The sequence below is a fragment of the Pseudonaja textilis genome, chromosome 1 (assembly GCF_049901715.1).
Source record: "Pseudonaja textilis isolate UNSWEBS1 chromosome 1, rPseTex1.2, whole genome shotgun sequence".
Taxonomy (NCBI): Eukaryota; Metazoa; Chordata; class Lepidosauria; order Squamata; family Elapidae; genus Pseudonaja; species Pseudonaja textilis.
Genome location: NC_141990.1, coordinates 326,023,765 through 326,037,155, shown reverse-complemented (window position 1 = coordinate 326,037,155; position 13,391 = coordinate 326,023,765). Strand labels below are relative to the sequence as shown.

Here is a 13,391-nt window from a genome sequence, read left to right as displayed (position 1 = left end):
CTCACATCAAGGCATGTATCTCCTCGCCTGGCCTCTCATGACTGTGGGGATGTTGCAACAGTCGTAAGTGTGAAAAAGGGTCATAAGTCACTTTTTTCAGTGCCATTATAACTTTGAACGGTCACTCCACACAAGCAAAGTACCAGCAAAGGAGGGGGAAAAAAACTCCAGAGAAGTTCCTGAGACAGGAAGTCTAGTCCTGCCAAGAATGTAATAAGGGTTAACGGAGAGGCAGTTTCTGTAAGCAACACCAGAATGTTTCCTTCCTGCCTTCCTGACAGGATTAGGCCAGTAATTTCTTCTAACAACCGGTTCTCCGAACTGCTTAGAATGTTAACAACCGGTTCTAGCAAATAGGTGCGAACTGGTAGAATCCCACCCCTGTAGAGAGCCCCTTGCTAAAATTTTTGAAGCCCACCCCTGGCTCAGCCTATCTCAAAGGACTGCCATGGGGAAAAACAGAAGAAAGACAAGCTCTACGCGTAAGCTCCTCTAGGAATAGTGGAATATAAATTTAACCAACCAATACTCACACTGCGTCTTTATGTGCTTTTGCCCATTGAGTTACTCTCATTCAACGGCAACTCTTTCCCTTCATCCTTGTCACTGTGGGTTCATTTGGGGAGAACCAGAAAGAGAAAAACGGGGCAATATTGCTGCAAATGTGGCCAAAATTCGTGGTGATAAGTCAAGGATTCTTTTTGTGCATCTGCTACTGAAGTATTTATACATGTAGTCCTCGACTTATCACCAAAATTGAGTCCAAAATTTCTGTTGCTTATCAAATGTTTGTTAAGTGAACTTTGCCCCCATTTTACAACCTTTCTTGCTACTGATGTTAAGTGAATCACTGTTAAATTAATAACAGGATTGTTAAGTGAATCTGGCTTCCCCATTGACTTCGCTTGTCAGACGGTCACAATGGGTGGGGTCATATGACCCTGGGAGACTGCAACCATCATAAATATGAGTCAGTTGCCAAGCACCTGAATTTTGAGAATGTGACCGTAGGGATGCTGCAAATGGTCGTAAGTGTGAAAAACATTACACTTATAATTCACTAGCTCGATACTCGTGCATCGCTACGAAAGTTATGTGGTTGGGCTTAGTTTTGGGGGAGGAAAAGAAGTGGGGAAAATTGTGCCTCTGTCTACCAGCATCCATCGGTATTCATCTGGCTAGCGTCCTGTCAGTATATGAGAGAGTTGAGGGCTGTTTGGAAACTGAAACAATCTTTGCTGTGTGAGCAAGGAGGAGACAGCAAGGAGCCTGGGTGTGGCTTAGCTTAACTGTTCTGTGCTAAAGCTGCTTGGTGCTCTGAAACTGAAACTCTTCCCCTCTGCTTGTGTTTGTATTTGGAAGAGATTTCTTTTCAGGTGGGGAGGCGGAGTAGAACTCCTTAGCATCAGAGCGTGTTAATAATAATATACGAAATAATAATGCTCTGATGGTCATTTTGAAAAATCCTTTCTTACTGAGCACCTAGAAGCCAAGAGGAACATACGTGCCAAATTTCAAGTTTGTAGGCTTTACAGTTCTGGAGATTTTGTGATGATGCATGAGTGGTATTGCACTTTTATATATATAGATAAGAAAAAATAGCTTATAGGTTATTTTTTTCAGTACAATTTCAAAGGGCACTAAATGGACTGCTGTAAGTCGAGGACCACCTATATGTTTCTGCTGAATAGAAGATAATCTCAACTGAACTGCAGTCATTAAGCTAAAGGGGGTGGACAACAGAATACCTGGGAATTTCTCAACATTTAAAAATGGGCTTGATTAAGACCAGGTACTTAGGTAACCCGGGCTCTTTAGGATGCTGCCTGACTACAATTCCCAGCATTCCTCTGCACATTGACCATGCTGAATGGCGCTTCTAAATGCTGCAGACCAGCTGCATCTGGAGGGTGACAGATGCCAGCCTAGTGAAAGTTGCAGTTCATCATCGTCGATGTTATTTTGTTCCACCAGAATTTGTCGCCAAAAAGGGACGCCGCAGTTGCCCTTGAGTGACTACAGCTGATACTCTAGTCAATTGCTCCCAATTGTGGCTGGACTCCTTGCCAGCTAATAGCTTTCACCAGAACAAAAGAGCCAGAAGTCACATTCAACCCATCGGCATCTCCAGTGGGAGAGGTGCGCATTTTATATTACTCAGCATTTGCTCCTCAGATGTTACCTGGAAAAGGTGGCTTAAAAGGGAGAGGGGCTATTTGATGGAATGAGCTATGCCTCTTCAGGTCCTCAGAGGCCATGCGTGAAAACCCCAGGCAATTTATTTCAGAGAAGAAATCCTTCACTGAGATTGAAGAGTGGTGAGGATGGCAGAAAAGATTGTTGGCAGTTCTCTCCCTTCTATCCCAGGACATGGCATATGAGCGATTCTGGAGCAGGGATTGCAGTATTGTCTGGGATCCTACACATCCTCTTCATGACCTGTTTTCCTTGTTACCTTCTGGGAGGGGGCTTCAGGGTCTCCAAAGCAGAACATCCAGATTTTCTCTCTCTCTCTCTCTCTCTCTCTCTCTCTCTCTCTCTCTCTGTATGTGTCTGTATATATGTGTGTGTGTGTGTTTATGTATATGTGTGTGTATGTATATGTGAGTGTATGTATATGTGAGTGTGTGTATATATATCATCCAAAGCAGAACATTCAGAATGTCTGCCTGCCTGCCTGCCTGCCTGCCTGCCTGCCTGCCTGCCTGCCTGCCTGCCTGCCTATCTATCTATCTATCTATCTATCTATCTATCTATCTATCTATCTATCTATCTATCTATCTATCTATCTATCTATCTATCTATCTCTCTCACTGCCTGCCTGCCTGCCTGCCTGCCTGCCTGCCTGCCTGCCTGCCTGCCTGCCTGCCTGCCTGCCTGCCTGCCTGCCTGCCTGCCTGCGTATCATCTATCTATCTATCTATCTATCTATCTATCTATCTATCTATCTATCTATCTATCTATCTATCTATCATCTCTCCCTGCCTGCCTGCCTGCCTGCCTGCCTGCCTGCCTGCCTGCCTGCCTGCCTGCCTGCCTGCCTGCCTATCTATCTATCTATCTATCTATCTATCTATCTATCTATCTATCTATCTATCTATCTATCTATCTATCTATCTATCTATCTATCTATCTATCTTCAAAGCAGAACATTCAGATTGTCTGTCTGTCTACTGTATCTATCTATCTACTGTATCTATCTATACACATACACACATACACACATATATGTGTGTGTATAGGTATAAATGTATGTATATAGCAGGTGTATATGTGTGTTATGTATGTATATGGATAGATATATGCTTTCGTTTGAGAGCAGGCAACAGAATTTCATTTTTAATGCATACCGGTGTGTTCACAGTAAAAAAATGACAATAAAGGTTATCTTAATCTTATTTACCTTACCTAATGCAAAGAGATGAGGGATGTACATTGTTTCAGGCAACTTATTTTCCAAAGCATCACAAGAGAAAGACAAGAAACAAAGGATAGAAACTAATCAAGGAGAGAAGAAACTGGGAATTAAGGAGAAACTTCCTAACACTGAAGACAATTAACCAGTGGAACAGCAGAAATTATAGGTGCTTCATCACCGGAGGTTTTTTTTTTTTAAAAAAAAAAAAGACTGGACAGCCACCTGTCTCAAATGGTATAGGGTCTCCTGCTTATGCAGGGGGGTTGGACTAGAAGACCTTTAAGGTCCCTTCCAGCTGACTGAATCTGTCCCAACAGAAATTCATACACAGAATGTAAAAAAACAGAAACAGGTCATGAAAATACAGTAGGAACCTTTGCTCTTTAACAAGACCCTTACTGGGAGAATGAACCTGGGAGAGTGAGCTATTCTCAGTGCAGGCACTGGAGCAAAACAGCAGAAATATGGATCTGATAATTAAAAAAAAAAAACTACCTGGAGAGGTGAAGAAATGGCAACCTAGAAAGAGGCTGGGGTTTTTTTCCCATGTTGCAACAGATTTTCTCTCCTATCTTATCGAGAGCGATATCAGCTTTGCGTTAGGCCTAATTGTGGCATATGAGCAATTTGAAATCTAGATTTAAAATATGATGTAATCAAAAGCAAACTAGCGGCTTCCTCCCTCCCCCGAATCTCCCAATCAACAGCTGCATTCAGGCCCCAAGCTTCTTATCCTGGTTACTGAATTAAACCATGTCCTGGGTTCTTTTACACGATCCATCGATCAATAACCTGATGGATTCACATACCAGTATAAGCCGCGAAACCGGCAATCCAAGTTGATGTTTGTGTGAATGGGGTCTCTTGGTTTTCAGCCAACCTGGTTCTCTGTATTGTGCTAATGCAGCCTGAGTCTGTTTTCTAAATCAGTGCTTCCTAATCTTGGCAATTTGAAAATGTGTGGACTTTAACTTCCAGCCAGAGTTGGCTGGGGAATTCTGGGAGTTGAAATCCACACATCTTCAAGTTACCAAGGCTGAGAAACACTGTTCTAAACCATTTTCACTGGACCTGTGCAAAGAGTAGAGTAGAGTAGAACATGGAATAGAATAGAATATGGAATGAAAATAGTATAGTGTAGTGTAGTGTAGTGTAGTGTAGTGTAGTGTAGTATAGTATAGTATAGTATAGTATAGAATATAGAATAGTATAAATAGAATATTGAATAGAATAGAATGAAATATAGAATAGAATAGAATAGAATAGAATAGAATAGAATAGAATAGAATATAGAATAGGATAGTATAGAATAGAATATTGAATAGAATAGAATATAGAATAGAATAGTATAGAATATAATATTCAATAGAATAGAATATAGGATAGAATAGTATAGAATAGAATATTGAATAGAATAGAATATAGAATAGAATAGTATAGAATATAATATTCCATAGAATAGAATATAGAATAGAATAGTATAGAATAGAATATAGAATAGAATAGAACATAGAATAGAATAGTATAGAATAGAATAGAAATTAGAATAGAATAGAATATTAACTTTATTGTCACTTTGAATCAGTGGTGGGATTCAATTTTTTTTTACTACCGGTTCTGTGGGCGTGGCTTGGTGGGCATGGCAGGGGAAGGATACTGTAAAATCTCTAGTCGGAGGTGGGATTTGCTGATTCTCCAAACTATTCAAAATTTCCGCTACCGGTTCTCCAGAACTGGTCAGAACCTGCCAAATATCACCTCTGCTTTGAATGTACACTGATCGGCATACATTAAAATGAAATTTTTGGGGGATAGGAGGGAATACGAAATACAGGTAGTCCTCGACTTACAATGCTTCATTTAGTGACTGCTTCAAGTTACAACGGCACTGAAAAGTGTGTCTTATGGCTGTTTTTCACAGCTGTGATCTTTGCAGCATTCCCCAGGGCCACCTGATCAAAATTCAGGCGCTTCAACTGGTTCGTATTTATGACCGCTGCAGGGTCCCAGGGTCACATGGTCTCCTTTTGCGATCGTCCGACACACAAAGTGAATCTCGGGAAGCCAGGTACACTTAACAATCGGCTTACTAACTTGTCAACTGCAGTGATTCACTAGACAATCGAGGCAAGAAAGGTCGTAAAATGGAGCAAACGGGGAAAAAACTCACAGTGAGTGAGCCCAACATTTTCATTGCTAAGTAAGACAGTTAATTGAGTTGTGCCCCATTTCCAATTGTTAAGTGAGTTGTGCCCCATTTCTCAACCACTTTGGCCACAGTTGCTGTGCAAATCGCTGCAGTTGTTAAATGAATCATGCAGTTGTGAATCTGGCTTTTCCCACTGACTTTGCTTGTTGGAAGCCAGCTGGGGAGGTCACAAATGGTGAATCACTGCAATACTAACATGATTGTTAAGTGAATCTAGTTCCCCCATTGACTTTGCTTGTCAGAAGGTCACAAAAGGGAACCAGGACACTGCAACCGTCATAAATATGCATCACTTGCCAAACATCTGAATTTTGATCACATGTCATGCCCCTGTCAGAGTCTGAATCCGAGGAGGAAGCCAGACAGCTGACAGGGAATGGGAGTGTGGCTCTGTTGGCTGTGGAGGAAACTGGGGAAGGGCAGAGTCCGGCTAGGCAGAGCAGGGGAGAGGTAGAACAAGGGAGAGGGAGTTCAGAGACCCAGGCTCACCCCCTCTTCATCCTAGGGCATGCAGGGAGGAACGGAGAAGAGAGCAACGTGGGTTGCGTGGCTTATGGGGGAGGAAAGGGCCCTGATTCCCTTCACTAGCCACAGCTGGGAAGACAGTTGATAAGAAAGGCAGGATGCATGGGGCAGGCTGTGGAGGGCAAATGTGACTTTATCTTGTGTTGTCCTGGCTTATCTTTGTTCCTGGTGTCTTCCCAACCATGTGAGTTTTGCCCTGCCTTAAAGTCTGAAGTCCGAAATTCTTGCTCCTGCCCTGCTTGTTTGGACTTTAAGTTACAGTTTGTGTTGACCATGTTTTGGACTTAATTTCTGCAGTCAAAGGCTGTTCCTGGGAGGGTTTTTCTCCAGCCAGAAGGTAACCTGGACATTGAGGGCAAAGTTGGAGATAATTGAGGGACTCTTATTGATTGCTGACTGTGTTGCCTTTGTGCCACGCCCCAGGACATCACACATGATCATGAAGATGCTTCAACAGTTATAAGTTTTAAAAACTTATGTCACTTTTTTCAGTGCCGTCATTACTTCGAACGGTCACTAAATGAACTGTTGTAAGTTGAGGACTACCTGTCCTGACCTCTTTTTCCAACGATAGCTAAACTATTCTTAAGGCTGTAAGAAGAGCCCTTTAAGAATCTCTTAATGTTGCAGTTCTGCTCCCAAAAGTGGGCAGCCAAAACCTTCCTGAATTTATCCAGCGATTCCCACAGCATTCCTTGATGGCCCTTTGCCTCTTTGAATTCATTCAGAGCTAGATCATTAATAGGGGTTCCATTAGTTTAAGATTTGTCCTGTCGAGAGAGTTGTGCCTAGATGCACACATGACAAAGTTCAGAAGGGGTGCAGTCATTTATGTTTCAGCTGGTTGTGTGAACCAGGTCATCATATTAAGAATCCAATGTTTTCCTTGTTTGCGTACAGTCTCATTTCTGATCCTCGTAACCACGTCCCGTTAAGCCTGAAATCTTGTTCCTTTCACCTAAGGTGTACTTAATCCCCATCCATTTCAGAAAAGTGGTATTAAAATACAGAGCATCTCGGGGGTGCGATTCTACCAGTTTGCACCTATTCACTAGAACCGGTTGTTAACATTCTAAGCAGTTTGGAGAACCGGTTGTTAGAAGAAATTACTGGCCTAATCCTGTAAGGAAGGCAGGAAGGAAACATTCTGATGTTGCTTCCAGAAACTGCCTCTCCGTTAACCCTTATTACATTCTTGGCAGGACTAGACTTCCTGTCTCAGGAACTTCTCTGGAGTTTTTTTTCCCTTCCTTTGCTGGTACTTTGCTTGTGTGGAGTGACCGTTCAAAGTTACAATGGCACTGAAAAAAGTGACTTATGACCCTTTTTCACACTTACGACTGTTGCAGCATCCCCACAGTCATGAGAGGCCAGGCGGGGAAGCGCCTCGATGTGAGTGCTATTGAGTTGGCCATACCCAGCCAATAACATGACCACCAAGCCACGCCCACCAACTAAGCCACGCCCACAGAACCGGTTGTTAAAATTTTTGAATCCCACCCCTGGAGCATCTGATATAGAGGTTTCATGTAGCAATTATATCTAGTAACAGTTGATAAATGTAGTTCCCTTCCCAAATTTGTTTAGCTTTTTATTTCCTTTAATTAATTTTGCAAACAGCCATATAGAAAACAAGCAGCAATTAGGGGCTAATTAACAGAACAATGTTGTTGCAATAATACTGTTTCAGCATAGCAAAATTTTTATTTTTTTATTGTTTTATTTTGTTTAACCCAAGGCGGGTGCTGTTTGTGTTGGCAAACAATGTATTCATTTCTAATCAAAAGGGCACCTATCTTATCTTTTACCATTCTGTCTTTCCTCCATAAAATTCAAGATGGTAAATTTCTCTCCTCCGAACTTTCCCTGGGAGGTAGATTAGACTGAAATATGGCTCATTCATTCATACCACACTGTGGTCAAACTGGGAACCTGTCTGTGATGACCGGGGCATGGCACAAAAGCAACAAAGTCACAAAAGTAGGTAAAGTCCCATTAATTCCTCCAAATTGGCCCCCAATGTCCAGTTATCATTGGCTGGAGAAAAAACTCTCCAAAGAACAGTTTTTAAAGGGAAGAAATTCCATCCGAAACCAAAGTACATATAACTTACAAGTAAAAACCAACACAAACCACACTGCAACAATTAACGAGACAGGGCAGGATAAGGGATTGAAGACGTCAAAAGATAACAAAACCCACACACTTGGGAGGATGCCAGAACTCAGATAAGACTTGACAAACCAAAATAATTCACACTTTGCTTTGTGTAGTTTGCCTTTTTAAACAGTTTTCCCAGCTGCAACCAATGAAGGGGATCAGGACCCTTTCCTCCCCCATAAACCACGCAACTCACGTTGCTCCCTTCTCCATTCCTCCCTGCGTACCCTAGGATGAAGATGGGGTAGACCTGGGCCTTCCTCTGAACGCCCAACTGGACTGTGCCCTTCCCCAGTTTCCTCCACAGCCACCGGAGCCACACTCCCACTCCCTGTCAGCTGTTCCACCTCTCCCTCGGAATCGTATTCCAACAGGGGCATGACACCGTCACTCTTAGTGGAAATGAGTTTTTCAAACAAATACTTCCCAAAGGTAAATCTCACACTTGTGCAATAGATGAGAAGAAACACACTTGGATACTATACCTATATCCCCAGGTGCCATACGGACATTTTAAAATACAGGCAGTCCTTGACTTAGAACAGTTCATTTAATGACCATTTGAAGTTACAACAGCACTGACAAAAGTGACTTATGGCCATTTTTCACACAACGATGGCAGCATCTCTGTCGTGACGTGATCTGAATTTGGATGTGCTTGGCAACTAGTTCATATTTACAACGGTGTCGTGGAATGGCCATTTGCCAGCCTTCTGATAAGCAAAGTCTACGGGGAAGCCAGATTTGCTTAGCAACCATTTACTAACTTAATGACGGCAGCGATTCACTTAGCTGCGGCAAGAAAGGTCACAAAATGGGGCAAAAACCTCACTTAACATCTGCTTTGCTTAGCTGCAGAAAGCTTGGGCTCCACACCAGAACTACTAGACAGACACAAGGACAGTTTTTCCCCCGAAAGCCATCACTCTGCTAAACAAATAATTCCCTCAACACTGTCCAACTATTTACAAAGTCTGCACTACGATTACTATTAATCTTCTCATCACTCTTTATCACCCATCCCCTCCCACCTGTGACTGTATGACTGTAACTTTGTCACTTGTATCCTTACGATTTATACTGACTGTTTCCTAGTATGATTGGATTACTTATTTGTACCCTATGACTATTATTATGATGATTCTTGACTCTTGACAAATGTATGTTTTCTTTTATGTACACTGAGAGTATTTGCACCAAGACAAATTCCTTGTGTGTCCAATCACACTTGGCCAATAAAGAATTCTATTCTATTCTATTCTATTCTATTCTATTCTACTCTACTCTACTCTACTCTACTCTATTCTGTTTCATACTCAATTTCTATTCTATTCTATTTTCTACTTTCTTTTCTATTTTGTTCTGTTTTGTTCCATTCCGTCCCATTCCATATTCTATTTTCTATTCTATTTTTTATTCTATTCTATTCTATTCTATTCTATTCTATTGTGGCCATAAATCAAGGACTACCTGTATTCGCAGCAACAGAACAGAATTTTGAAAGAACGAGAGATATTCCCTTCCTAACCGTCCCATTGTATTGCATCAGAAAAAGTTTCATTTTGCAAAGATGCTGAAAGAAATGTAGAAATCTCGTGCAATTTACAACATGTGAAGCTTAACCTCAACAACCCCCGGGACCTTTTTTTTTTTTTTACAACTTTGCCTTGAAGTACGCAAAACACAATACTCCTGGCAGAAAAAGAGTACCTCTGCCCACCAAAGATCTTGCTCCTTATCCCATATACCCTTGCACATATTTAGGGTGATTAAGATATATAACTCAAATTCCAAGGCATGTGGCCCTCATTCTCATCCTTTTAAGACTAAAAGTTCCACACATCCTAAGAAGCTGAGGGTGGACTTGGGGGGAACAGGATGCTTGCCCTCCAACCACAACAACCACAACTGCACCATTATTGAATAAGGTAAGAAAGGACAGGTCGGGGTGTGTTTTTAATACACACACACACAAACACACACAACTTCCAACCCACAGAGATGGCTGCAGAAGACCATCCAAATGAAATAAAAAATCTGTAGCCCAGAATTTCTTCTGCATCAAAAGTTAACCAGAAGTTAAAGGGAGCTGCTGAATCACCCAGTTTGCTCCATTATGTCTCCTCGTTGTGTTGCTATTGTTAGACCGCTGAGAAACGGAATCTCACGGACTTTCTCCAGGCACTGAAGTTCTAGATTCACCTTTTTTGCCACCCTGGGCTACAAAGCTAGTTTAACACAAACAATCCACCAGCCCATTTTTATGTTTATCTTCCAGCTTGGGCAGTTTTGTTTTGTTTTTTGCAAACCTTATTTGGCACCAGAGCTCCTGGGCATATCGTATAGCCAGCATTCCGCCTTTAAGGTGTAAACCCCAGAGAACATAAAGGCTCCTTCCACACAATACCCATTTCCAGGTTTCATTGACTCACTCTTAATCCCCGTTTTCAAGATTCACACAAACCATAAATGCAACCAAACTAGTTGGGCTCAGACCATCCACGAAAGTACGCTTGACTGATTGATGGGTGTTGTTACAACCAATATGACACAATAAGATATATGTTCATCGCCTGCCCAGCCACATTTGCTCAGACACTGAAGAAACCACAACTGGTTTCAAAAAAAAACGCTGAGCCCTTAATCCTGATTTACAGACTAAACCCCCCTGAACCCCACTGTGGTTAATTCCTGTAGAAATTCTGCCAAAGGCCCCTGGCTGCACAAGCCCTGGTTTTTCAGCAGATTCATCCTTTGTTCCTCCTTTCCGCTCCCACCCCTTTTTTCCATGTATCACCTCTATAGATTGTCAAAATTAAGCCTTCTGATGGGAGCCTTCTGTTCTCACCCCAGGAAGAAACCTGGGAGAACGGCAGAGATCCATTTAGTAGCAACCAGGATTAAATATAGATAGATAGATAGATAGATAGATAGATAGATAGATAGATAGATAGATAGATAGATATATTGTTCTCGTCAAGACTGCCAGCATTCCGTCACATCGTAAAGGTGTCCACGAAATGGAACTACAGCCTTGTTGAAACCCTCCAGCTTATTTCTGAGCGGAAAGTGGATGGCCCTCGCTCCTTAGTTAATGAAATTTTTTTTTTAAAAAAAAAAATATTTCGCAATTAAATATTAAAGAGAATGGGGATAATCATAATGGCCAAGTGTTACTCTGACTCTCTGCACACTCTGGAGGGGTCTTAGCCTTCCTTCTGTCAAAAGGGATTCTCTTCTCCACCAAAACACCCAGAGCTAAGACAATTTCTTCGACCATTGGTTCGTTCGTCTAATTATCTATCCATCAATTATTCCACTAGTTCTTTTCTTTTCCTTTCTCCTCCTCACTTTGATGGGAATTCTCTCCTGCCCTTCTGCTTATCTTGTAAGCGCTGCACTCCTGGCTGTTCATACCCCAGGAGATTCGGCTCTCAAGGTTTTTGACTTCCCTTTGGGGTCTTTGTAAACCTCTTGTTCGGAAGCTCACCTGTTTGACTCCCTTCACGCTTCCCGTTCCTTCTCCCCACCCTCTGACTTCCCCCAAAGGGACCGGTGTGTGCTTCCTACCTCCTTCCCGAATCTCAGCTCTCCCAGGATACACCGGACTACAGTTCCCATCAACCCCAGCCACATAGGAAAAGCCCCACAGCAGCAGCGATACAGCAGCTCTAAAATATTTAAATATTTGGCACCCATTTAAAAAACAAACAAACCCCTTTTCCTTCCATCTTCCAATTTCGGCAGCTCTCGTGTACTTCGGTGGATCCTCTTCCTTCTCTCTCTTTCAAACTCTTCACCCCCTTGCCTGCTTTTTCCCCCTTCCCTTTTACCCCCAAAAGCTTTTTCTTTTCCATGGGCAGGGGGGAAAAAAGGTAAAAGGCAGCCTAGTTTTTTTTTTAATAAATAAAACATTTCTTTGTCCCAATGTTAAGGAGAAAAAAAGAGAGAGAGAGAAAAAAAACCTAGGTGGTCTGTGGGGCTGGGCAATGCAGCTGGTCACTTTCCAAGCAGTGAAACGGACTTGAGAGGGATCCACCGTTCAAACCTAACAAAAAGCGACCCACCGCCCGCCCCCGCCCCACGTAGCCCCTTATCTACCCCCCTCCCCCAAAAGATCCCCCTCCAAATAGACTCCCCTTCTCTTCTCTCTAATCATCATCCTATCCCGGTTTTGGTTTTGGTTTTCTTGTAATGGTTCTTCCGCTCTGGAGCGCTTAAAAGCTCGCCTTGCCGAGCCTTGTCAGGATCGCGCGGAAGGGAAAAAAAAGGCGCATCCTGAGAGTCCAGCCGGGTTCGGGGTTAAAACAAAGCTCACTTCTAAAACGAGCCGAGAGATGCGCCGAAAGAAACAGGAGCCGGGCGGGTAGCAAAAAGAGGCAGTCAAAACACATTATTTTCTCTCCCCAAGTTGAAAGTTTCTCTCTCTCTCTCTCCCTCTCTTTCTCTTCTCTCTCTCTCTCTCTCTCTCTCTCTCTTTTTTGCCCCCCTTTTCAAAGGCAAGAGAAAGCCAACGAACCGAGAAACAGCCCTTACCTGAATCGCCTTCAAACTCTGCAGGAATGCATGGCTTCCACCGCGGTTAAGCAGCAGCCCCTTCCTTCCTCTAGGCGAGCGCCGCCAGGGGTTCAAATACCGCCGGCTTCCAGGCGGAGGAAGGAGGAGGGAGGGAGGGGGGGTCTTTTTAATTAAAAAGGGGTTGGGTGGGGGCGATCGACCCGCTTCAGAGGGGGCTGAGCGCCCTCAGTTGCATCCCCTGCAAAAGAGGGGGTGGAGAGAGAGAGAGTGGGGGGTGTTGGTGGGGGCGGGCTGCAGCCAATCCCAGCGAGCAGCTTGGGAAACAAAGGGGCACCCGGCGCAAATTCAGCCGGGGGCAGCTGCAGAGAGGTTGGCAGGGCCCCCTCCCTGCGCCCTGCTTCTCCATGGGGGGTGGGGGTGGTGGGGAGAGCCAGACAGGATGCAACCCCTTCCTCCGGCTCTCTCCGACCCTCCCCGCTCTCGCCCTGCCTTGCCCACCTGCCCGCTCGCTCCTCGGCAGAAAAACGGAGCGCAACGGCATCGCAAGGCAAGAAGGTTGGG

At 43.4% G+C, this 13,391-nt stretch overlaps 1 protein-coding gene across 1 annotated transcript in view; it reads right to left on the bottom strand.

The window, feature by feature from the left end:
* Nucleotides 1–12,932, bottom strand: part of NCAN (neurocan) — a 151,431-nt gene extending 138,499 nt beyond the window's left edge. The window contains exon 1 of the mRNA XM_087921126.1: nucleotides 12,849–12,932. The gene's annotated coding sequence lies outside the window, so the exon portion shown is untranslated. The remainder of the gene's footprint in view (nucleotides 1–12,848) is intronic.
* Between the last annotated feature and the right edge of the window lie 459 nt (nucleotides 12,933–13,391).